The sequence below is a fragment of the Choloepus didactylus genome, chromosome Y (assembly GCF_015220235.1).
Source record: "Choloepus didactylus isolate mChoDid1 chromosome Y, mChoDid1.pri, whole genome shotgun sequence".
NCBI lineage: Eukaryota > Metazoa > Chordata > Mammalia > Pilosa > Megalonychidae > Choloepus > Choloepus didactylus.
The window spans coordinates 5636711-5661129 of NC_051335.1; the positions used below are offsets into that span (position 1 = coordinate 5636711).

The following is a 24419-nucleotide window of genomic DNA, read 5'->3' on the forward strand; positions in this document are numbered from 1 at the left end:
CTTGATGCTAGGGATAGGCTCATTCCTGGGAGACATGTTCAACGTAGTGGGGAAGGTGATGGATTTATTTGCAGAAATGGTCTTAGAAGGAGAAAGGCCACATCTGAGCAACAAAAGAAGTTCCCTGGAGGTGACTCTTAGGAATAAATATAGGTAGTCTTAGCTTCCCCTTTACAGCCATAAGTTTCATAAGAGCAAGCTTCAAGATCAAGGCCTTGACTTATTAAGTAGGGGGTCCCTAATTTCACATAGCATATATTCTTCCAAGATGAACAATCTGTCTCACATTATCTTCACTTAGTTGTACAATCATCATCACTCTCAATTTTAAACAATTATGACCGCAAACACCCCAAAGCTCTTATCAGCCCCTAATTATTTATCTCTAGTATTAGTGTGGTACTAGTAAGGTATTCCTAATAAATATAGCCCACAGTAGGACATAGGTAGTTTTCCCATATATCACTCTGTTGTTAATGCTTTGTACCGGTGTCATACCTCAGAAGTTGATCATGCTAGCACTTATTTATATTTGTAGTGCTAATGTGTGGGATACATGTCTTTAAATAACCCCTTTCAATCATATTTGCTTCAATGTGGCACTGATACATATAATCACATTAACAAACTATCATTACCCCTGTCCATTCCCATCCCATACCTTTATGTTCAACCTCATTAACAGGTCTATACATGTTAAGTAATCATCCCCCCCTTCTCTATCTTCTATCTCTAGGTCCTCTATATTCTACATTAGACACTGATTTTACATTGTTCAGGGGGTTCATACTAGTGATAATGTACAATATCTCTCCCTTTGTTTCTGACTTATTTCACTCAGCATTATATCTTCAAGGCTCACCCATGTTGTCTCATGTTTGAGGAGCTCACTCCTTTTTACTGCTGCATAGTATTCCATCATGTGAATATACCACATTTTGTTTATCCACTCAACTGTTGAAGGACACTGGAATTGTTCCCATTTCTTGGCAATTGTGAACAATGCTGCTAGGAACATTGGTGTACAAATGTTTGTTTGTATCATTGCTTTCAGATCTTCTGGGTATGTACTGACTAGAGGAATTGCTGGGTCATAGGGCAACTTGATATTTAGTTTCCTGAGGAACCACCAAACTATCTTCCAAAGCCGCTGTACCATTATGTATTCTCACCAGCAGTGGATAAGAGTTCCAATTTCTCCAAATCCTTTCCAGCATTTGTAGTTTCGTATTTGTTTAATGGCAGCCATTATTATTGGTATGAGAAGGTATCTCATTGTGGTTTTGATTTGCATTTCCTTAATAGCTAGTGAAGATAAACATTTTATCATATGGTTTTTAGCCATTTGTGTTTCCTCTTCAGAGAACTGTCTCTTCATATCTGTTGCCCATTTTGTAATTGGGCTGTTTGTACTGTTGTTGACTTGTAGGATTTCTTTATATGCTGGATATCTGTCACTTATGAGATACATGGCTTCCAAATATATTCGCCCATTGAGTTGGCTACCTTTCACCTTTTTGACAAATTACGTTGAGGTATAGAAGCTGTTGATTTTGAGGAGTTCCCATTTATCTACTTTTTTTTTCCTTGCTTGTGCTTTAGGTATAAGGTCTAAGAAACTACTTCCCATTACTAGATCTTGAAGGTGTTTCCCTATATTAAATTCCAGGAGTTTTATGGTACTGTCTCTTATATTGAGATCTTATATCCACTTTGAGTTAATTTTTGTATGGGCTGTGAGGTAGGAGTCCTCCTTCATTCTTTTGGATATGGATATCCAGTTCTTCCAGCCACATTTGTTGAAGAGATTGTTACATCCCAGTTCAATGGATTTGGGGGCCTTAGCAAAAATCAGTTGACCATAGATCTGGGGGTCTATTTCTGAACTCTTGATTCAATTCCATTGATCAACATGTCTGTCTTTGTGCCATTTCCGTGCTGTTTTGACCACTGTGGCTTGGTAGTAGACTTTAGAGTCAGGAAGAGTAAGTCTTCCCAATTTCTTCTCCTTTTTTAGAATACTTTTGGCAATTTGAGTCCTGTTTTTCTTTCAAATATATTTGATAACTAGCTTTTTTTTTTTTTGCAAAGTAAATTGTTGGAATTTTAATAGGAATTGCATTGAATCTGTTGATCAGTTTGGGTAGAATTGACATTTTAATGATGTTTACCCTTCCTACTCATTAATATGGAATATGTTTCCACCTATTTAGGTCCTCTTTGATTTCTTTTACCAAAGCTTTGTAATTTTCTGCATAGAGGTCCTTTACATCCTTGGTTTAAGATTATTCCTAGGTACTTGATTTTCTTAGTTGATATTGAGAATGGAATCTTTTCTTGATCGCCTATTCAGGTAGGTCATTACTGGTATATAGAAACATTACTGACTTTCATACATTGATCTTGTATCCCACCACTTTGCTGAATTTGTTTATTAGCTCAAGTAGTCATTGATTTCTCAGGATTTTCCAAATATAAGACCATATCATCTGCAAATAATGAAAATTTTACTTCATCCTTTCCACTTTGGATACCTTTTATTTCTACGTCTTGCCAAACTGCTCTGGCTAGAACACCTAACACAATTGAGTAATACTGGTGACACTGGATATCCTTATTACATTCCCCTTTTTAGGGAAAAGGCTTTCAGTCTCTCACCATTGAGTACTGTGCTGGTTGTGGGTTTTTTATATATGCTCTTTATCATATTGAGGAAGTTTCCTTCAATTCCTACCTTTTGAAGAGTTTTTATCAAAAGAGAGTTTTCATCAAAAAAGGGTGCTGAAATTTTTGATCAAAATTGATTGATTTTCTTATGTTGAACCACCTTTGCATGCCTGGAATGAACCCCACTTGGTCATGGTGTACACTTATTTTAATGTGCCTTTGGATTCAATTTGCAAGTATTTTGTTGAGAATTTTTGCATCTATATTCATTAGGGAAATTGGCCTGTAGTTTTCCTTTTTTGTACTATCTTTATCTGGTTTTGGTATTAGAGTGATATTAGCTTCATAAAGTGAGTTAGGTAATGTTCCTTTTTCTTCAACTGTTTGAAAGAGTTTGAGCAGGAATGGTCTCAGTTATTTCAGGAAAGTTTGGTAATATTCCCCCTGTGAAGACATGTGGCTTTCAGCTTTAATTTGTAGGAAGATTTCTGATGACTAATTGGATCTCTTGCGATTGGTTTGCTGAGGTCTTCTATTTCTTCTTGGGTCAGTCTAGGTTGTTCATGTATTTCCAGGAAATTGTCCATTTCCTCTAAGTTGTCCAGTTTGTTGGAATACAATTATTCATATTATCCTCGCAGGTTTTTTAAAATTTCAACAGGATCCATAGTAATATCCCCCTCTCTTTTTTACTTTTACAGTTTAGCTAAGGGTTTGTCAATCTTGTTGATCTTCTCAAAGAACCAACTTTTGGTTTTATTTATTCTCTCTATTGTTTTTCTGTTCTCCAGATCATTTATTTCTGCTTTAATCTTTGTTATTTGTTTTCTTCTACTTTCTTTAGGATTTGTTTGCTGATCATTCTCTAGCTTCTTCAGTTGTTCAGTTAGGTCATTGGTTTTAGATTTCTTTTTTTTTTTAATGAGCTATAAATTTCCCTCTCATCACTGCTATTTGCTGCATTCCATGGGTTTTGATATGTTGTGTTCTTATTTTCATCTGTCTCTAGATATTTACTGATTTCTCTTGCAATTTCTTCTTTGACCACTGATTGTTTAGGAGTCTGTTGTTAAACCTCCATATGTATGTGAAACTTCTGGTTCTTTGGTGATTATTAATTTCCAGCTGAGTTCCACTATGGTCAGAGAATGTGCTTTGAATAATTTCAATCTTTTTAAATTTATTGAGACTTGTTCTGTGCTCCAGCTTATGATCTATCCTGGAGAACATTCCTTGAGAACTATAGAAGAATGTATATTCTGGTAATTTGGGATGTAATGATCTACATATTCTATTAAGTCTAATTCATTTATCACATTGTTTAGGTTCTCAGTTTCAGTATTGGTCCTCTGCCTAGTTGATCTATCTATAGAGTAGTGTATTGAAGTCTCCCACTATTATTGTAGATGTGTCTAGTGCTCCTTTCAGATTTGCCAATGTTTGTCTCATGTACTTTGGAGCTCCTTGACTTGGTGCATAAACATTTGTGATTGTTCTTTCTTCGTGATGCATTGTTTCTTTTATTAATATATAGTGTCCTTCTTTGTCTCTTATGATATCTTTGCATTTAAAGTCCATTTTGCTGATATTGGTATAGCTACCCAGATGCAGCTTGCCCTAAATATTTTTTTCCATCCTTTCACTTTCAATCTCTGTGTGTTGCTGGGTCTGAGTCTCTTGTAAACAACATATGGATTGGATCATACATTTTAGGCCATTCTTCCAGTCTATATTTTAATTGGGGAGTTTAATCCATTCACATTCTAAGTTATTACTGTTTAGGCAGTCCTTCAATCAGCCATCTTATCCTTTGGTTTTTACTTGTCAGATCTATTTTTTCCCCTCTCTCTTTTTTTTCCCCCTTTAGGTTATACCCTTACTAATACTCCTCAGTTCCATGCCCTACTCCAGACCACTCTCTCCTTTTTTTTTTTTTTCTCGACTAGTAGTACTTCTTTTAGTATTTCTTGCTGGGCAGGTCTCAACATTTGTTTGTGAAAATTTTAAACTTCCCCTCACTTTTGAAGGAGAGCTTTGCTGGATAAAGAATGCTTGGCTGGCAATTTTTCTCTTTCATTATCTTAAATCTGTCATACCACTGCCTTCTTGCTTCCATGGTACCTGCTGAGTAGACAGTGCTGAGTTTCATGTGGTTTCCTTGTATGTGGTGAGTCTTTCTCTCTTGCTGCTTTCAGGACTTTCTCCTTTTCAGCATTTGGCAATCTGATTAGTATGTCTCAGAGTGTGTCTCTTTAGATTTTTCTAATTGGAGTTTGTTGGGCTTTGATTTTGTGTATTTATGTCCTCAAATATTCTTCTTAGCCATTTACTCTCCTCCTGGGACACCAATGATTCTTACATTTGCATGCTTCATATTGACAATCATCCCTGATATCCATTTCAAATTTTCAATTTTTTAAAAAATATTTGTTCTTTTATGCCCTTGCATTCAATTTTACTGTCCTCTAGTTCGTTTATTCTTTCTTCTGCCTCTTCAAATCTGCTGTTGTGTGTCTCCAGTATATTTTAAATTCGATCTACAGTATCTTTTATTTCCATCAGATCTGCTATTTTTTATTTACCCTTTAAAATTCTTCTTTGTGCTCCTCTAGAATCTTCTGTCCCTTACATTTTTGGTCAACCCATTGAAGTTGTTTTGGAGATTTGTGTGTATTCTTTGATTAATTGTTCCAAGTTCTGTGTCTCCTGAAACTCTTTAATTTGGTCATTTGGTTTGTCCTGTCATTATTTTCTGTTGATTCAGTGCATTTCCTTATCTTGATAAGGTTATTACAGGAAATGCAGGATTATTTGAACCTTTATGTAGAATTTGGCAGAACCACAGCTTGCTGGAGTGCACTTTCCCTGTCTTCCCAGCAGATGGCACTCTTAAACCACCTCTTACCCTCAAATCAGCTTTTCCCTAATTGCAGCTGCACTTTGGGTGGGGTTCCAATCAGGTAGAAATCCAATCATTGCAGCCATTCTCTGTACACTGGGGACTGCCCGCCCTGCAGATGGGGGGCAAGAGCTTTGCAGTTCTGCAGTGAGTCCACTTAATGGCACAGTGGGTCTGGTGATTCCTAGGACCCTGAGTGGCTCATTCTCAGGCTGTGAGGCTGTGTGTCTCACCCTTCAGCTCTAATGTGCCCCAATCTGTACCTGCCATGTGCCTGCAGGCCTCTGGGAGGGGGAGGGGCTCCTGGTGCTTCCATGTGGAACCCTCACTTATCCCTGCCACTTGCCCATGGTGGAAGAGTAAATGCAATGGGTTTTCTGTGTGTGGTCAGCACAGGTCCACAGGGGCTGAGAAGGATTATCTCCCCAGCTAGTTGCTTAGATGTGTGTGTGGGAGTGGAGAGCTGCTCTCCAATGTTGGTCCTGGCTGAATAAATTCACCCCACCTTTTTAGACATCATTTCTCTGCTTTTTCTTCTAAGTTCCCACTATATATTGTAGAGGTCTTTCTCTGACCACTTGTATCCTGGGAACTGCTGTCCCAGGTGTTTTCTGCCTTTTCTCTAGTTTTTTCATGGAGGAGAGGTTTGCTCTGCCTCTCCTATTCTGCCATTTTTCCAGAAGTCCCCAGACAAATCCTTAGGACAACTTACTGCAAATCCAAACACACACCAGACCTAATTGCAAAGGCCATACTGAAAGGGATATTTTTTGCAGAGAGCATATTAACATACACGTGGGTACACTGTAATAAATGCTAATTTGTGGAATGTATCATTTTCTCTTCCTTATCAGAATAAATAATTTAAAAGTTTGCATTCACCTGGAGCAGAAAGCACTATATTCAATGTGTCTGTAACACATTGTTATAGAACCTACCTTGTCATAATATTCATGACATAATTTTATTAAGTCCAGAGCAGAAGAGGTGAAAACTACACTGGGGACTTGTTAGGATACTCTCCAGTGTGTGAGAGAATAAACGTGAAAGTCATTTCATGTAGCAACAACCCAGCAATGTTTTTATTGATCCAATTGCTTGCAGCATTCTAGGATATCCCCCTCCAAACTTAAAAGGCAGGCAATTGCATCACACAATTCTAACTTTTATGAAAATAACTCAAAAACCTACTAGGCTTCTGGAGGTAGCAATTTAACAATTAGGATATTATTTTAGTTCACGTGCCAGGAGTTAAGGAAGACTTTATGCTTTGAGCAGAGAACAAAGAGGAAAGGGCTCTGTGGCAGACAGAGCTGTGATGCATGTTGCTTTGTTATTGGAGAAATACTGCTTGCTACATCTTATGTTGCTATAGTACTAATGCTACCTTTGGTGGAAAAAGAGCTATCCAGAATTGATGGCATGCATAAAATGGAGAACCATTACACAGAGCCTTGGGAGAATGGACTAAGGACATGCCGTTGACACTGGGGAATTATACACCTTCCAGAAGTTAGCTCCTGTTGTACTTCCTGGCTGTTCTAGAGAAGATAGTTGAACTTGGGGCACCAAGGGAACTTCTGGACAGTGCTGTCCATCATGAGTTGAATTCTGTCAAACACATACTGTCACAGCTCTAATGTGGAGAGGATACCTTGTGGGAATGTAATGCCATGTGATTGCATGAAATAAGCCTTCCAAATCAATTATCCACTCTTTCAAAAATCATAAAATGCATGGGTCTTGTAAGCAAGATGGGAATTAATAGTGATCCTGCTTACCGTAACTCCGGTTACTTACTGGGGGGATTTTTTATTATCCTCCACCAAATTTGGACTCGCCAGGACAACAGTTGGGGCTTTACATTTTTCCACTTTCCTTAGTCTTACAAATCCATCACAGGAAAAGAGGATGGTGGGGATGCTGGAAGAGCTGTTCCTAGAGCTAATGTAGCAAGCACATCCAAGTGTTACAAGGGGTACTACCCTCATCCCAAACCACAACAACCAGGCTTTCTGAGGCCATGTGCCCTTTCCTTTGAATGGATTTATATGAACTGATAGACCATTCAACACCTAAGAGCCCTTTTCCAGGCTTGGGATGAACAAAAGACCATTCCAGCTTTAGAGCTTGCTGTGGGCTTGGCTATAGCCTCTGTTTCAGCTGCATCACAGTTCAGTTTCCGACTTTGCCCAATATTGCATCTTTCATTCCCACAGACCCCTTTTCTCCTAACTGTTGATCACAGAAACACTCCTCAGTAAACTTTTGGAATTCTAATCTCCATGTTGAAAATTTTTTCTCGGAAAACCAGGATGTAAACTCATCATAATGAAAGTTTTATTTGCATTTGTTCTTAACTCCTTTCTCATAGTAAGTGGTACTGCTCTTTCTCATTTTCAACTATTTCCTACTTCTTTACATTTTCATATTTTTTCCCCTTTACTTTCAACTCCTCACTAGTTACTTTATTTAAGTTTATACGCTTGGATGCTTGGTAATTCTTTGCAATGGTAAATATGTTGCTTCCCTATGTACTGCTTCTTATTCAACTGTTACTGTGGATTAATGTTCCAGTTTGCTAGAGCTGCTGTTATACAAAATACCAGAAAATAGATTGGCTTTTAAAAAGGGAATTTATTAAGTTATAAATTTACAGTTCTAAGGCCATAAAAGTGTCCAAACTAAGGCATCAACAAGAAGATACCTTCACTGAAGAAAAGCCAATGGCATCCAAACATACCTGGGAAGGTATGTGGCTGGCATCTTCTTCCTTTGCTCCCAGGTTGTGTTTTAAAACAGTGTTCTCCAAAATGTTGCTCATGGGCATTTTGTCCTTTCTTAGCTTCTCTGGAGCAAACTCTGGGCTGGCATCTCCAAAGCATCAGCAAAAGTATGCTTTCAATGCCCGTCTCCAAAATGTCTCTCGCAGCTGCAGCACAAGTGATTTAATTAAGACCCACACTGAATGCATAGGGTAACACCTCCATAGCAATCATCCAATAAGAGTTATCACCTATAGTTGGTTGAATCACATTTCTATGGAAACACTCAATGAAAAGGTTCCAAACTAATCAACACTAATATGTCTTCCCCCACAACACTGCATTGAAAAACATGTCTTTCTCTGGGGGATATAATATATTCAAACTGGCACAGTCAATATAAACATTACATACTTGACAAGAAAGGAGAGTTATGATTTTGTAACCCTACCCTGACCTGTGAACAGAAATCCTCAGTGAGCCATTTTCTCTGATGTCTTTGCTACTGGCTGTCATGTGATCAATATGCATTATCCTGTAATTTAAAAACAAATGGGCATGTTACCATGCAAAAGGTTAGTTAGTGTCTTTTCTTTTTACCACAACCACCATCAAGGTTATACCTTGTTTTTCACTTCAAAGGGGTAAACATGGTAGTTTTTGAACTCAGCAGGATTCAAGTTCAAATCTGCAAGATTTATAAAATAAATTGATGCCCCAAAGTAAAAGGTGAAATATGGGATAGAGAGCTTAAACATCATTATCAAACAGGATGAAAAACTCTGGGCCAACATTTTGGTACTTTGACTTTCACACCTAGACAAAAATAATATATAAAAAAAATATCTTTAGATAAAGAGATCAATAGACCTGAATGTATATGCAGTCATATAAGCATAAATTTGTACCTAAAGAGAAATAGAAGGGTGAGTCTCTCTCTCTCTCAGACACACAGTAAAACAGGAACTCATCCCATATCAGCCATAATTGGTACTTGTGAAGTTTTCCCTCAAAGGGATGTTTCTGGTCAGCACATTCTAAAAATGAAAAGTAGCAGATGAATCTGTATATCACTGAGGATTGCCAGAGTGTCTTCAGAAGGAGCTGAGACTCGGCTGCTCTCCGAGGTATTCTCAGTTATTGACTTCCCTGTTTAGTGCGTGTTTATGGGGCAGTATACAAACAGCAGTTTGCTTGGTCATTATTCATAAGATCATGAGTTTATAAATAATCTTAACTTCATCAGTAAACATCCTGGTTGGCATGGATTATTCTTTTGATGACAGTCTGTCATTTTATTAATGAAGCTTTACTTGTAAGAGGAGCATAAACAAGACTGGATCCTCTAGCTAAGTAATAGATTTTAGCACATTGAAAGTATTTCAAAGACAGTGATATTTCTTTGTTTTACCTTCTTGCCCTCAGCAATGGAATATGTAACATGATTGCATCGACCATCACTTTTGTAATGCCTCCAGCTATGAGCTTATTTTTTTAAAATAAACTTTATTTTATGACAGTTTTAGATTAAAGAAAAAGGCAAAAATTGTAGGGGAAGTTCCCATACACCCCACTCACCATTATCCTTATTATTAACATCTTATATTTGCTTGGTGTATTTATCACAATTATTGAATCAATATTGATACATTATTAACTAAAGTCCATACTTCATTTGGATTTTCTTAGAACAATGATCTTTTTTCTATTCTAGGATCCTATCCAAGATACCACAAAACACTGAATCATTTCACCTTAGGCTACTCTTGGCCATGACATTTTATCAGACTTTTCTTATTTGTGATGACCTTGAAAGTTCTGAGGTGTGCATTCAGATATTTCATGGAATGTCCCTCAACTGTTATTTTTCTGATGCTTTTCTCATAATTTCCTTGGGTTACGATTTTTGGGGGAGGAAGACAACACAGGTAAACTGCCATGTTCATGACATCTTATCAAGGGAACAAACTCTCAAGGTGATTTATCACTGTTGATGGTGACCTTGATCACCTGGCTATGGCAGTGTTTGTCAGGTTTCTCCACTACAAATTTACTCCCCCTCTGGCTTTCTGTTTCATTGCAAGAAAGTCACTATGTGTAGCCCACAGTTAAGGAGCGGGAGTTATACTGTACCTCTTACGGGTCAACTATCTACATAATTCACTTGGAATTATTCTGCAAGAGTTATCTGTTCTCACCAGACATTTATTAATTCAATTACTTATTTGCATTGTGTCTGTATGAAACCAGATATTTATTTTATACCTTGCTTACTTGTAACTCCCTATTCCAATACTGAGAATCCATGTACCCACCATCTACCATCAACTTATGAAATTGTTCAACCAATACATTCCAAGGCCCTTCTCCTAAGTTGAAAATTACACATAAAAGCAAATCCTATTATTTATTATGTATTTTCTTATAGAAACATACCTATCACACATTTTTAAATAAGGCAGGCAAACACACTCTAGTAACAATAAATAAAATTAATCATAGAAATTTTTTGAAATCTTAATTCTTTTTTGATCATATATACCTGAATTTGTGTTGAGTTCATGTAAGACAAGCTTCTACTGTATGTGTGTGTGTGTATATATATATATATATATATATATATATATATATATATATATATATGTATGCGTGTGTGTGTATATAAGTTTCAGAGTTATTAACCTATACCCATGTGGGAAACAACCTTATTAAAGGGCCATACTGTAAGTTTCTTTGCCTTTAGGCTTGAAGTCCCCACTCACTTCTAAAGTTTTGGGTTAGCACCTTTTTCTTCTACCCTCTTCAGTGATCTGGTTTCCTTAATTGTAATACTGTTTTGTCACATTCTATATTCTATTCTGGGACCTCACTACCACCTGAATTCTTTTAAGGTTCAGCCTGTGTATGCCAAAATTATATTGGTGTTGATAGTGCATAATGCCATGTATCTAACATTACAGTATTATAAAAAGTTTCACCACCCAATAATATCCACTAGGCTCCCCCTATTCAAACTTACCCTCTTCCCCATGAACCTTTAGCAACCACTGGTCTTTTTACCTTCTTTATACTTGTATCTTTTTCAGAATGTCATTTAATTGGGATCCTATAGGATGCAGCCTTTCAAACTGCCTTCTTTCACTTAGCAATATGCATTTAAGATTCACCATCTCTCTGTGTGGCTTGAAAGCTCATTTCTTTTTCTCCATGAATCCTATTTCACTGTATGGATATAAATAGTGTACTCATCCATTAATCTGTTTAAGGACACCTTGATTGCTTTAAGTTTTTGGAAATTATGAATAAAACTGCTGCAAATATTCACATGCAGGTTTTTGTGTGGTTATAACTTTTTAAATCAGTTGGGCAAATGCTTAGGAATTTAACAGCTAGACCACATAGTAAGGCCTTGTTTAGTGTTATAAGAAACTACCAAGATGTCGTCTAAAATGCTTAGACCATTTTTTGTTCCCCCAGCAATTGATACTGTCAATTTTCTGGATTTTAGCCATTCTAATAGCTATTTGGTGGTATCTCATTGTTTAAATTTGCAATGAGCTTATAAAATATGAAGCTGAGCATATTTTCATATGCTTATTTACCTTCTGTATCTTTTTTTTCTTTTTTTGGTGGTGTCAGTTCAGCTATTTCTTACATATTTATTTTTTTTTCCTTTTTTTGAATTTAAATGTTTGTTGCATATTTTGGATATACATCCTTTAGCAGGTATGTATTTTGCAAATATTTTCCCTCAGTCTGTGGTTTGTCCTTTAACATCCTTAATTTTCTTTCACAGAATAGAAATTTTTAATTTTAATAAAGTCTAAAATCAATTTTTTCTTTCACAGGCTATGCTTTTGGTATTGCATGCAAAGCCTCATCAGCAATTCCAAGGTCACCCGTATTTTCTCCTATATTTTTCTAGATGTTTTATCATTTTTCATTTCATATATTGGCACATGATTCATTTTGAATTATTATTTATAAAAGACCTTTTGTGCCTACATTAGTTTTTGAATATGTATGTTCCAACCCCACTAATTAAAATGACTCTAATTTATCCATTGAAATGCCTTTGTTCCCTTGTCAAAAATCAGTTTGAATAAGTTTGTGTGGGACAATTTCTGGCCCTTGGTTCAGTTCAATATTTTCTATTAGTCTATTTGTGTGGCAATACCATGCTGTCTTGATTACTAAAGGTTTATAGTAAGCCTTGAAATTGGATGTTTTGAATCCTACAACTTTGTTTATCTGCAGCATTTGTGTTGACATTACATGTACTTTCCTTTCCATGTGAGCTTTATAATCAATTTATTGATATCAATAAATTAGCTTACTGGGGTTTTGATTTGGATCACATTAAATCTATAAATTAAGCTGGGAAAATTGAAATCTTACTACTGAATCTTCCAAATCTTTAGTATGGACTACCCTCCTATTTATTTCATTAGTTTCGTTTTCTGCATATAGATCCTGCACATATTTCCTTTGAATTATGCTTGGAGATATTGACTTTTGTATGCTTCCCTTTGCATTCTGTGACCTTGCTATACTAACTTACTACTTCCAGGATTTTTGTGTGTGTGTATTATTTGGTGTCGTCTACATTTATAATCATGGCACTTGTGTATGAACATAGCTTTGTGTTCCTTTTCCAATCCATATAACTTTTCTTTTCCTTGTTTTACTGTACTCACCAGGGATCCAGTATGAGGTTCAACATGAGTGCTGAGAGCATATCCTTAATTTGTTCCTGAGCTTAGGAAAATAGCATCTATTTTCTCAACATTAAGCATGATTTTAGCTGTCAGTTTCTTTTATATATTCTTTATTAAGTTCAGGAATAAACCCTCTTTTCATAATTTACCATGATTTTTTATCGTAAATGAGTGTTGACATTTTTTCAAGTGCTCTTTCTACATCAGTGATAATGACATATGATTTTTTATTTAGCCTCTAGAGGTGAGGCACTACATTGGGCATAGTCTTCTGGCATTTTCCTCTTACTATGTGATCAACAGTGAAGGCCATGCTTTCAAATCTGATATTTTTTCTTTCATGTTTTTTTTTTCATAGTTGACCTGACTAGAGACTTACCAATTTTGTTGATCTTTCCAAAGACCAAATTTGATTTTCATTTTTCCTATTGCTTTCCCATTTTCAATTTCTTTCATTTCTGCTGTATGTTTTTTCCTTTCTTATCCATGGTTTACGCTCTCATTGCTACTCATTCATTCATTCCCTAGTTTCATGAGTCAAAAGCTTAGGTTTGCTTTTCTTTCCCCAAGTTGTCTGCTCAATTCATCATTCCTGTGTATATTAACACTGTATGTCAATTATTATATATCATCTTGGGTTGTACATTTTTCAGTTAACATTCACAGTTACTTTCTTATTCAAGCTAGTCATCATAATTATGTTAAAAGTGGTATAAAAATAAAAACTGACCAACATAATAGAATTTTCAGCCACAGCTTTTTGTAAGTGTTGTCAAACACCAAGCTATTGAAAAGAACTTTGATATCCTTCTCTACTTCTCATTGCAGAATTCTGCATTTGACAGTCCCAGATCATTTCACAAGCCTACATTTTATTTATTATTTTTCATTAAGAAGGGATTAGGCAAAATTCTGAATTCATGGTTGAACTGTGTGGTAAAGCATTCTTGGATGTTTTTCCCACTCTGATAGTCCTGGTGTGAGCTCTAGCTGAAGGCTTTTCCACTTTGATTTTAGGGTCAACATTTCCTCAGCAGGAGAACTTTAACATTGTTCAAAAAATTCAAAACCACTGAAGACTCTTTATTCTATACACAGTTTGTTTTATACGATGTGAAACCTCACACATTTTCCACACATTGCTCTGTAAGCAAAGGATTTGTCACATTTTTTCATGGAATAATTACTCTTGTTCTTCTAGAGTTTGCTCCTCGTAGACTTTCCTATCTAGTTTTCTGGTTTAGTAATTTTCCCTACTCTGAGCTATGCTTGCACATGCCAAATTTGGGAGAGAGCTGAATTCTATTATAGGTAACTACAGACATGGGTTCCTACCATGATAGTACAGTCATGTTGTTTAAGGATGGATTATAATTAATGGCACATGGATTGCACTGTCATGGATTTAGCCTCCTGTAATTTTTTCGTGTGCTACTGTACAGAGACTGGGCTACTTGTACGCCATTGTCATGCTCTTAACTCCAATGATCCCTCTTCAACAAGACAAGACAATGTCTTGCCAAGCATTGGTGCTACCAAGAGATGATACTAATTTCCAACATTTATTAACATAAGAATGGACTGATGAAAAGAAACTGAAAAAAATGTTATTAAATAGGACTTCAAAGTACAGTTACAACTATACAAGTAAGAAATCTTAAGTTGAGAGAAGGGAAAACTGACTTGGCAGAGTTTGCTAAAACTTCAAATAAAAGCAACATAAAACCATCTCAGAGAAGAGACCCACTGGGGTATAAAAGAAAAAAAACAAAAGAATCATTGCTAAAAGTCACTTGTATATTTGAAGAACATGCTTGAGAATTAGCAAAAGGTCATTAAGTAAAACATTTTAAATGGGTACAGAGAAATTAGAGAAGCTTAGGTTTTTGATGAAAGGTATTCCTCATTCCCAAATACAAGCACTTGATGGTATACAGTTCTTTTTAAGCAAGTTCTTCACTCAATTCCACATTTTTTTTTCATTTTAATTTAATTCAAAATATTTTTTGTGGAATTTCCAGTTTTCTGTTTTGGATCTTGAGTTTAATTTTATTGTGGACTGAGAAAATCCTCTGTGGGATTTCCTGATTTAAGTTAGGTGAGAGTTCTGTTTCACAACTTAGAATGTCATGTATCTTAATGCGTGGTCTATGCAAGTATGGGTAGAATATTCTAAAAATATCACGTCAAATTGACGTATTTCTTTTTTTTTTTCCTCGCCTGTTTGATCAATTACAGGAAGAGGTATGCTTAAGCTTACAACTATGGTAGTCTATTTCTCCTTTCAATTCTGTCTTTTTGTTTTGTTTTTATGGTCTCAATTTTTGATGTCCTGGTAGGTACATACACTGTCAGGATTGTCACCATTTCTTGGAGATTTGACCCCATTAACATTATGTAATGGCCTACTTTATCCCTGACAATTTTCCTTGTTTTGAATTCTGATTTATCTGCAGCTAATTCCAGTTTCTTTAAAACAATTTTTAGAGGAATTGTATATTTACAGGAAAATCATGCATAAACTACAGACTACCCTATTATTAGCATATTGCATTAGCATGGTACATTTGTTGCAACTGGTGAAAGAAAATTTTTATAGTTACACTATTAACTATAGTCCATGGTTCACCTAAGCTTCCCTTTTTGTGTCGTGCAGTCCTATGGATTTTTTTTTAAGGTTTTACTCTAGTAACACACACAACCCTAAATTTCCTCTTTAACCATATTCAAATATATAATTCACTGCTGTTAATTACATTCACAATGTTGCGTTACCATCACCACCATCCATTACTGAAACATTACAGTCAATCCAAACAGAAATTCTGTACAATTACAGCATTTACTCCCCATTCCCCTCTGCCACCCTTGCCACCGGCAATCTATATTCTACCCATACAGATTTCATGGGTTTGCTTATTCTAATTATTTCATATCAGTGAGATCAACCAATACTTGTCTTTGGTGTCTGGCTTACTACACTCAGCATAATGTTTGCAAGATTCATTGATGTTGTCGCATGTATAAGAACTCCATTCCTTTTTTATGGTGAGTAATATTCCATCGTATATATACACACTTTGTTCATCCATTCATTGGTTGTTGGATACTTGGGTTGCTTCCACCTTGTGGCAATTATGAAAAATGCTATTATGAACACTGCTGTGCAGATATCTGTGTGTATCCCTGCTTTTATTTCTTTTGAGTATATATATAGAACTGGAATTACTGGGTCATATGATATGTCTATACTTAATTTTCTGAGAAACTGCCAAAATGTATTCCACAGTAGTTGTACCATTTTACATTCTCACCATGAAAGAATTAGTATTCCCTCTCCAACACTTCTACTTTTTCATTTCTTTAATATTAAGCATTCTAATGGGTGTGAAATGGTTTCTCATTGTGGCTTTGATTTGCAACTTCCTAATGGCTGATGATATTGAGCATCTTTTCACATGCTTTTTGGACATCTGTATATATCTTCTTTGGAAACATGTCTATTCAAGCTTTTTGCCAATTTTTAAATTGAGTGTCTTTTTGTTGATGAGTTGTAGTATTTCTTTATATATTTTGGTTATTAAACTGTAATCTGATCCATGGTGTTCCTGTTTGCTAATTTTGATATCTTGCAAGATACCAGAAATGGATTGGCTTTTATAAAGGGGGTTTATTTGGTTACAAAGTTACAGTCTGAAGGCTGTCAAGTGTCCAAGGTAAGGCATTAACAATTGGGTACCTTCACACGTGGCTGGCGTCCACTTGCTCTCAGGTTGTGTTTCAAAATGGCACTTTCCAAAATGTCGCTCTTGGGGCATTTTGTCCTCTCTTAGCTGCAGCTGCTCTTCAAAATGTCTCTCTCAGTTGCTCTGAGGTTCTTGTTTGTGAGCCTCTTTGTAAGATACCAGTGAACTACTCAAGGCCCACACTGAATGGGTGGGGCCCCATTTCCATGGAAATATTCAATCAAGAGGTCACACCCTAACCAAAGGTGTCAGTCACAGTTGGGTGGGTCACATCTCAATGGAAACAACCTAATCCAAAGGTTCCAAATTAATCAATACTAATACACCTGCCCCCACAAGGTTGCATCAAAGAACATGGCTTTTTCTGGGGGGCATAATATATACAAACTGGTACACATGGTTTCCAAATATTTCCATGCATATTTTAGGTTGTCAATTTACTTTTATAACAAAGTTTTAGATGCACAAAAGGTTTTAATCTTGAGGAGCTCCCACTTATCTATTTTTTGTTGCTGCTTGTGTTTTGGGAGCATAATCTAAGAAACCATTGCCTAACACAAGGTCCTGAAGATGCTTGTGTCTTTTCCCATTTGAAAGGAAGTTCAAACAACTAACCATGTACAAGGAAATCTCCATTAGATTAAGTGCTGGTTTTTCTACTGAAAGAAAACAATTATCAACCGATAATTTTAGATGCATAATAATTTTATATCTAGCAAGACTTTCTTTCAAAAAGTGAGAGAGATTTAGGACATTCCCAGATAAACAAAAGCTGAGGGAATTCATCACCATTGGAACTACCCTACAAATAATGCTAAAGGGAGTTTTCCAGACTGAAATGAAAGAACACTAGACAGTGGTTCAAAGCAGCATAAAGAAATAAAGACATCCAGTAAAAGAACCAAATGGATAATTCTAATCATCTGTACTGGTGTATTTTGTTTGTTATGTACTTTCACTTCTTGCTTCATATTGGTATTAAAATACAAATGCATAAAATCTATGATAAATCAATGGTCTTGTACATTGTATGTCAAAGGATATAAATTGTAACAAGCATGCAAACAAGGGGAGATGAAGGGGTCAAGGCACAGTGTATAAATATGCTATTGAAGATGAGGTGGTAGCATTTAAATGCTTGCTATGGATTTAGGATGTTAAATTTTAACTCATACTAACCAAAACTAAAATAAATAAAATATGTATGTTCAGAAAAAAATGAGAGGGGACTCAAAATGGTACAATAAAAAAGACATATATGGAAGTAGACATTATCAGAATTGAGTGTCAAAAAAAAAGGTATAAAATTTTCAAACACCAAATGGCAAAACAAAGTCTGGCATTGTTAGTAGTTTCTCAAAATATAAATAATTAAGCCCCCCAAATAAAAAGCAGAGATGGAGAGACTAGATTAAAAAAAAAAAAAAAGCATGATCCAACGGTATGCTGTTTATAAGAGATGTGCCTTACATTTAAAGGCATCAGCAGGGAGAAGACGAAAGGATGGAAAGGTATATACTATGTGGTTTAGTTTGCAAGTCTGCTGTAATCAATATACCATGAAATAAGATGGCTTTTAACAAGGGGAATTTATTAGCTTATGGGCTTATGTTTTCAGGACAGGACAGTGTCCAAATCAAGGCAACCTGATGATACTTTCTTCCTGAAAAACAGCTGCTGGTGATGCTGGACTCCTTTGCCTCATGGTAAGGCTTATAGTGGCATCTGCTGATCTTTTCCTTTCCTTCCAGTTGCGGTGATTTCAGCTTCTTGCTTCCATGGTTTTCTCTTTTTGTCTGAATTACATCCCCTTTATAAAGGACCTCAGAATGAGGATTAAGACTCACTCTGGGTCATGCCTTAACTGAAGTAACCTCATCAAAAGGTACTACTTCCAAAAGGATTACACCAACAGGAATGGATTAGCTTTTAAAACCAGATTTTCTGGGATACATCTAGTTTCTGGGGTACATCTAGTTTCAAACTACCACACCATGCAAGGTGTAACCCAAAAAGGGCTGATAACAGATAAAGTAGACTGAGATCAAGGGGTCAGTTCAACAGAAACATTCAACAATCATAAATATAGATGCACCTATACAGAGCTCCAAAATATATGAAGCAAATATTGAAAGATTTAAAGGGAGAAATAGACAGTTCTATATTAATAGTAGAAGACTCCAATACACCAATTTCAATAATGGATAAAACATTTAGAAAGAGACTCAATAAGGAAAAGAAAAGACTTGAATAATATGATAAATCAACTAAACCTAAAAGGCATATAGAAAATTTCACCCAACAGAATACACATCCTTCTCAAGTACACATAGTTCATTCCCCAGGATAGACCTGTATGTTAGGTCACAAAATGCATTTCAACTAAATAAAAATGTTGAAACTATGCACTGAATCTCCTCTGATCCCAATGGAATGAAGCTAGAAATGAATAACAGAGGGCAATATGAAAAATTCACAAATACGTGGAAATAAAACATACTCTTAACCTGTTGGTGAAAAACACAATCACAGGGGAAATAAGAATGAACCAAAACATAGCAAAACTTATCAGATGAGGAAAATTTATAGCTCTAAACGCTCACATTACAAAAGAAGAAAGATCTCAAATCAGAGACCATAACCTCAAAACGAAAGCATCCAGGAGAAGAACAAAGGAAAGCTAACATAAGCATAAGGAAGGAAATCACAAAAATTAAATGAAATACAATCAATAAAATAAAAAGGTGGTTCTCTGGAAACTTCAACAATCTGAACAAACCATTAGCTAGACTGATAAAGAAAAAAGAGAGGATGCAAGTAACTACAATAAGGAAATAACAACTATGAACAACTGTATGACAACAGATTGGATAATCTCGATGAAATGCACAAATTCCTAAAAACACACAGCCTACCTATCCTGACTCAAGAAGAAATAGAAGATCTCAACAAAAAAATAACTGGTAAAGAGAATGAGTGTTATCTAAAACCACCCAACAAAGAAAAGTCCAGTACCAGATGGTTTCAAAGGTTAATTTTACAAAACATTCCAGGAAAAATTAACATATACCCTGCGTAGTGTTTCCAAAAAATTCAAGATGTGAGAACACTATCTGATGAAATCTATGAAGCCAACATCATCCTCATACCAAAACCAGAGAAAGATACAACAAGAAAAGAAAACTAGAGACTCATCTCCCTAATGAATATCTGTGAAAAAATCCTCAACAAAACACAAATCAAATCCAGCAGCACATCAAAAGAGTTATATACCATAATCAACTGGGATTAATCCCAAGTGTGCAAGCATGGTTCAACAAAAGAAAATCAATAAATTTAATACCCCACATTGACAGAATGAAGGAAAACACACACAATCACACATCACATTCCCATTGATGCAGAAAGGGTATTTGACAAAATCCAGCACCTCTTCTTGATAAAAATACTTAGAAAACCAGGCACAGGAGGATATTTCCTCAGCATGATAAATGGCATATATGGAAACTGCACAGCTAACATCATATTCAATGATGAAAGACTAAAATATTTTCCTCTAAGACTTGGAACAAGATGAGGATGACCACTGTAAACACTGATACTCAACAATGTACTGGCAGTTCTAGCCAAATCAATTGGGCAAGAAAAAGAAAATAAACACTGCAACAAATGGCCTACAGATTTGGAATGATTTGATGATCTTTCTTGTTATCTGAGGGAGAAGCTATTGGAAAACACAATCTTTTTTCTGAGCATGTGTTACAAAGAATGTATCTTTTGGAGTAGCTCTACCATAAACTGTTTGGTCTGCACTCAGTAAATACTGACGCAGTGCCTGATTACGCCCCTGAGAGAACACAGTGTTCTGGAAGTTCTATCTTGGATGGAGAAGCTATTTTCATAGGGAAGGGTTTTAAGCAGAGCAAGTTATGTGTGTGTCTATGTGAAGAACATGCTAGACAATGAAATAGAAAGCTCCAAGGTCCTTCAAATGAAAGTCATACTCTCATTTTCCCCTCACTAGGATGATTTCATTAAATTTATTAATATACATACAAGAGAATGGCTGGAAGGCCATATGTAAATCTCATGATTATGCAAATTGGAAAAGTAAGTATGCAGGAATGACAGCTTCTCCATACCTAATTCTCCAGGATGAGTGTTGCCTGGACAAAGGAAAGTCAGGATGATTGTATAATACCATGAATTGGACCTTTCAGTCACAAACAGCTTTGCCAGTGTCCCCTACTCAGCCAACTTCTGCTACTTCATCCTAATCACCATCATTTGCATGATAACGCTTTGTCACAACTGCTTCTGCCCTGTCTACCTCATCCATTATGACTTTGTAAGGTTCCAGTAGAAACAAAGTTACCTCTCATACAGAAAATATTCTATCGTGACATAATTTCACTTATTGGTCAAGAATGTAAATTACTTTCAAAAATATGGTTCCTATTCAGTCACAATATTTGCTTGTTGAATTTCTTTATTCATGGCTCCAATAAGAGTAACATTTAACCTATTGAGAAAATATAACAGGCTTTGAAGACACTGCTTCCAATCACCTAATTAACTGGAGTTCTTAGGAAAGGTATCTGTGAAAAAATAGGAACAGAGGAAAAAGGAAGTCATCAGTACAGATTTTATAGAGAGGGTAATTTCTGGAAAAAGGAATTTGAAAGAAAGAAATTTGTTTCCTGATTGTACATTTATAGACCAGCCATTTGGGAAAAAGTAGAGTCACATTACCTGTTTTCTTCTGGAAACCCGTTGCCTAGGGAAGTATGAAGTTCTCAATGAGTTCTTCATGAACATACATTTCTCTGCCTGAAAATCATCATGTAAAAGGAAGAATGTTGTTCATTAATATCCAGCAGACATTCTCAGTATGTGAGATGAATGGAAGTCAAAATCAGGTTCTCATGTGGTAGAATTTAACAATGTCTCAATATTTAACAAGTACCACATCACAGATATCAATTGCTCACTTCAGTCCATAATGGAAATTAAACACAATCCAACTCTGTGAACATTTACTTGCCCTGTCATTGGCAGGCCTCCAAAGATACATCAAGAACTCAATGAACTTTGAACCCAACTTCTAGAATCTCTACTTTTTGCTGCTGTTATTTGTGGAATCTATACCCGATATTCTTGACTTGTTCTGAAGCCAAATAATCTGGAACATGCTCTATTCTTTCTATCAGAGACAACTTACTAGCAAATCACATTCCTTGCTGACAAATTCTTGTTCTGAAAATCTGAACCTCATATCACAGAGAATACAGCACACCTCTCAATAGCTTTACATTCATTCTGGATTTGACAATGTCAGTCTGTATGAGATCATTGGATTTGATGGATAAATATTTGAAGGTTTATTCGAAACTCTGGAAACGATATATAAACTATAAAAAGGGAATAACTTGAGGTTGACTTGAATTAGCCATGGCATGAAATCAGCCATGATTAGACAGTTTAATCCTTTGAGACTGGGATGTGATACATACCAAAATTTGCAGTCATCTTTGTGACGAAGCTCTTCTCCTCCACACTGATAGCCTCTGGTATCATAATATCTTGTGTTGCATACATAACTTAGCAAAAAAGGTTTACCTGCATATGTAAAGGGGAAAAAAAAGCTGACCTTCACCTTAATTAGTTTATTCTAGATTAGTTTTATCCTGGCTTATTGAGCAAATTGTTGACAATATCTACCATGTAAATGTTATCTATCTCACTCCGTCTTTGTAGAAAATCTTATCATCTATTACAAAACCAAGGAAGCAAGTCTTACATACGGTAGCAGGGCTTTTCCTTAGGGGCATTTCAAATACAGGCCCACATTTCAGATCTTCTCTTCTTGAAGAAGGGGCACTTACCAAATATGGGTTCGTTGCTCAGCACAGCTAATAGAAGTCACACCGAACCCGGCTGAAGAGGAAAAGATGGTGTATTTTATGCCGGCAGAAAGCAGGGGAAATCTTCCCAAATCTACTTCCCCAAAGTGTTTCTCCAATTTGGTTTTATACCCAGGTTTAGAGACAAAGAGAGATAATTATGCAGCTAACATGCAACCAGAATGATAGACAAAAGGCCCATCTATCTAGGAGGTTTGGGGCAGTCTCCCAGTGATTCTTTAATTGGCTATACCCATTAGAGACAAAGGGAATCAATTTAGTTATTTCCCATTTTCTTCAGGAGTCAGGTGGCATTTGCAAAAGGTGCAAACTTTACATTTACACATCATGTAACTGGTTTGGAGAACTTCAGTCATTTAGTTATTTCCCGTTTTTCTGTTTTCTTCAGGAGCTAGGAGACAAGGTGCAAACTTTCATTTTCATATGTTTGTAGACTTACATTTAAAAATTGCTCCTTTGTGAGAACAAGAGCCTGCAGCTTTGAAGGTTACATTTTATGATTTCCTGCCTGTTACAGTTTTCGGTTATATTTTAAAAGTTACTGTTACATTCTTACTACAATGTCTCTAAACATGTGATATAATGTTGCCAAAATGTTTAAACAACATGAACCCACCATTTTATATATATATATATATATATATATATATATATATATATATATTATCCCTTATAACAGCAATGAAATTCTTCACAGCATGGCATGGCTGAAGGGACACGTATGTGTACTGTATGCCTGCCCTGGACCACACTGGGTTCTGGACACTCGACAGCAATTCTTGCCTTTCCTTGTACCACAGTGCAGGAATATAATGTCTCAGGTTGAACTCTGTCACTAACAAAACCAACATGGGATAAAGTCACTTTTACTTGTGAGGAGAGGAAGGGGATAGATATGTGACAATTACTTCACATCCCACTAGGGAATCTGGCCATGCATCCAGACAGCTTTGCCTATTGAGCCAGGAAAATAAACCTTGATCTACTTTTCAGAATCACTGAACCCTGTAACAGTCTATCTTCTAGTCATAATATAGTCCACATCCTTAATTAAATAACTTATCAGGATATGTTTTTAAAACTACACCAATGTGTCCCTTCCAGAAATATCTTTAGTTCTTCACAACAAAAATCCCAGCAGCACCTTAAAGAACTGCAAAAATTTATAGCCCCAAACATGTATAGCAATCTTGCACAATCTCACTGTAGACCCATGGATCCTGGATGACAAGATAATCTCTTCATATATTTAGTCATCAAAGAACTCATACAATGTGCAAAGGAGAGGTTTTACAGTAAAGCTATCAAAATAGGTATATAAATGTACCAATGGTTATGATTCCATGATATAAGTATGTTTTCTCAGTCTTCTCAGAGGATGTGTGGGAAAGCTACTGCTGGCAATTTGCTTGTGATTACTCCATCTTATTTTCTCCAAGATAAAGCTGTTCCAATTCACAAGGGACCCATGTCAGCCTCTGTTTTTCCCCTTGCATTCTTAACACTTTTTGTTGCATCAAAACCCTCATGAAATATGACAGAAAATGCAGAAAAATAAAGATGTTAGACAACATTCATGAGAAATACAAAACAGAATAAATAAAAACCAAAAGAAACATATTGGAAAGTGTGTACTGTTGATGTACACACAGTGAAGCTAATGAACTGTAGAGCAGTATATCTGGAATATATATTTTTTA

At 35.9% G+C, this 24419-nt stretch overlaps 1 long non-coding RNA gene across 2 annotated transcripts; it reads right to left on the reverse strand.

Moving 5' to 3' along the window:
- Positions 1-18350: 18350 nt before the first annotated feature.
- Positions 18351-24112, reverse strand: LOC119524200. 2 transcript variants are annotated; one of them, XR_005214767.1, is made up of 5 exons: positions 24047-24112; positions 22309-22414; positions 21548-21625; positions 21263-21393; positions 18351-18618 (listed from the first exon to the last, which is right to left on the reverse strand). It is a non-coding gene; the product is annotated as an uncharacterized LOC119524200 (long non-coding RNA). The 2 variants fall into 2 exon arrangements; XR_005214766.1 differs by having other exon boundaries at positions 18353-18605.
- Positions 24113-24419: the final 307 nt, after the last annotated feature.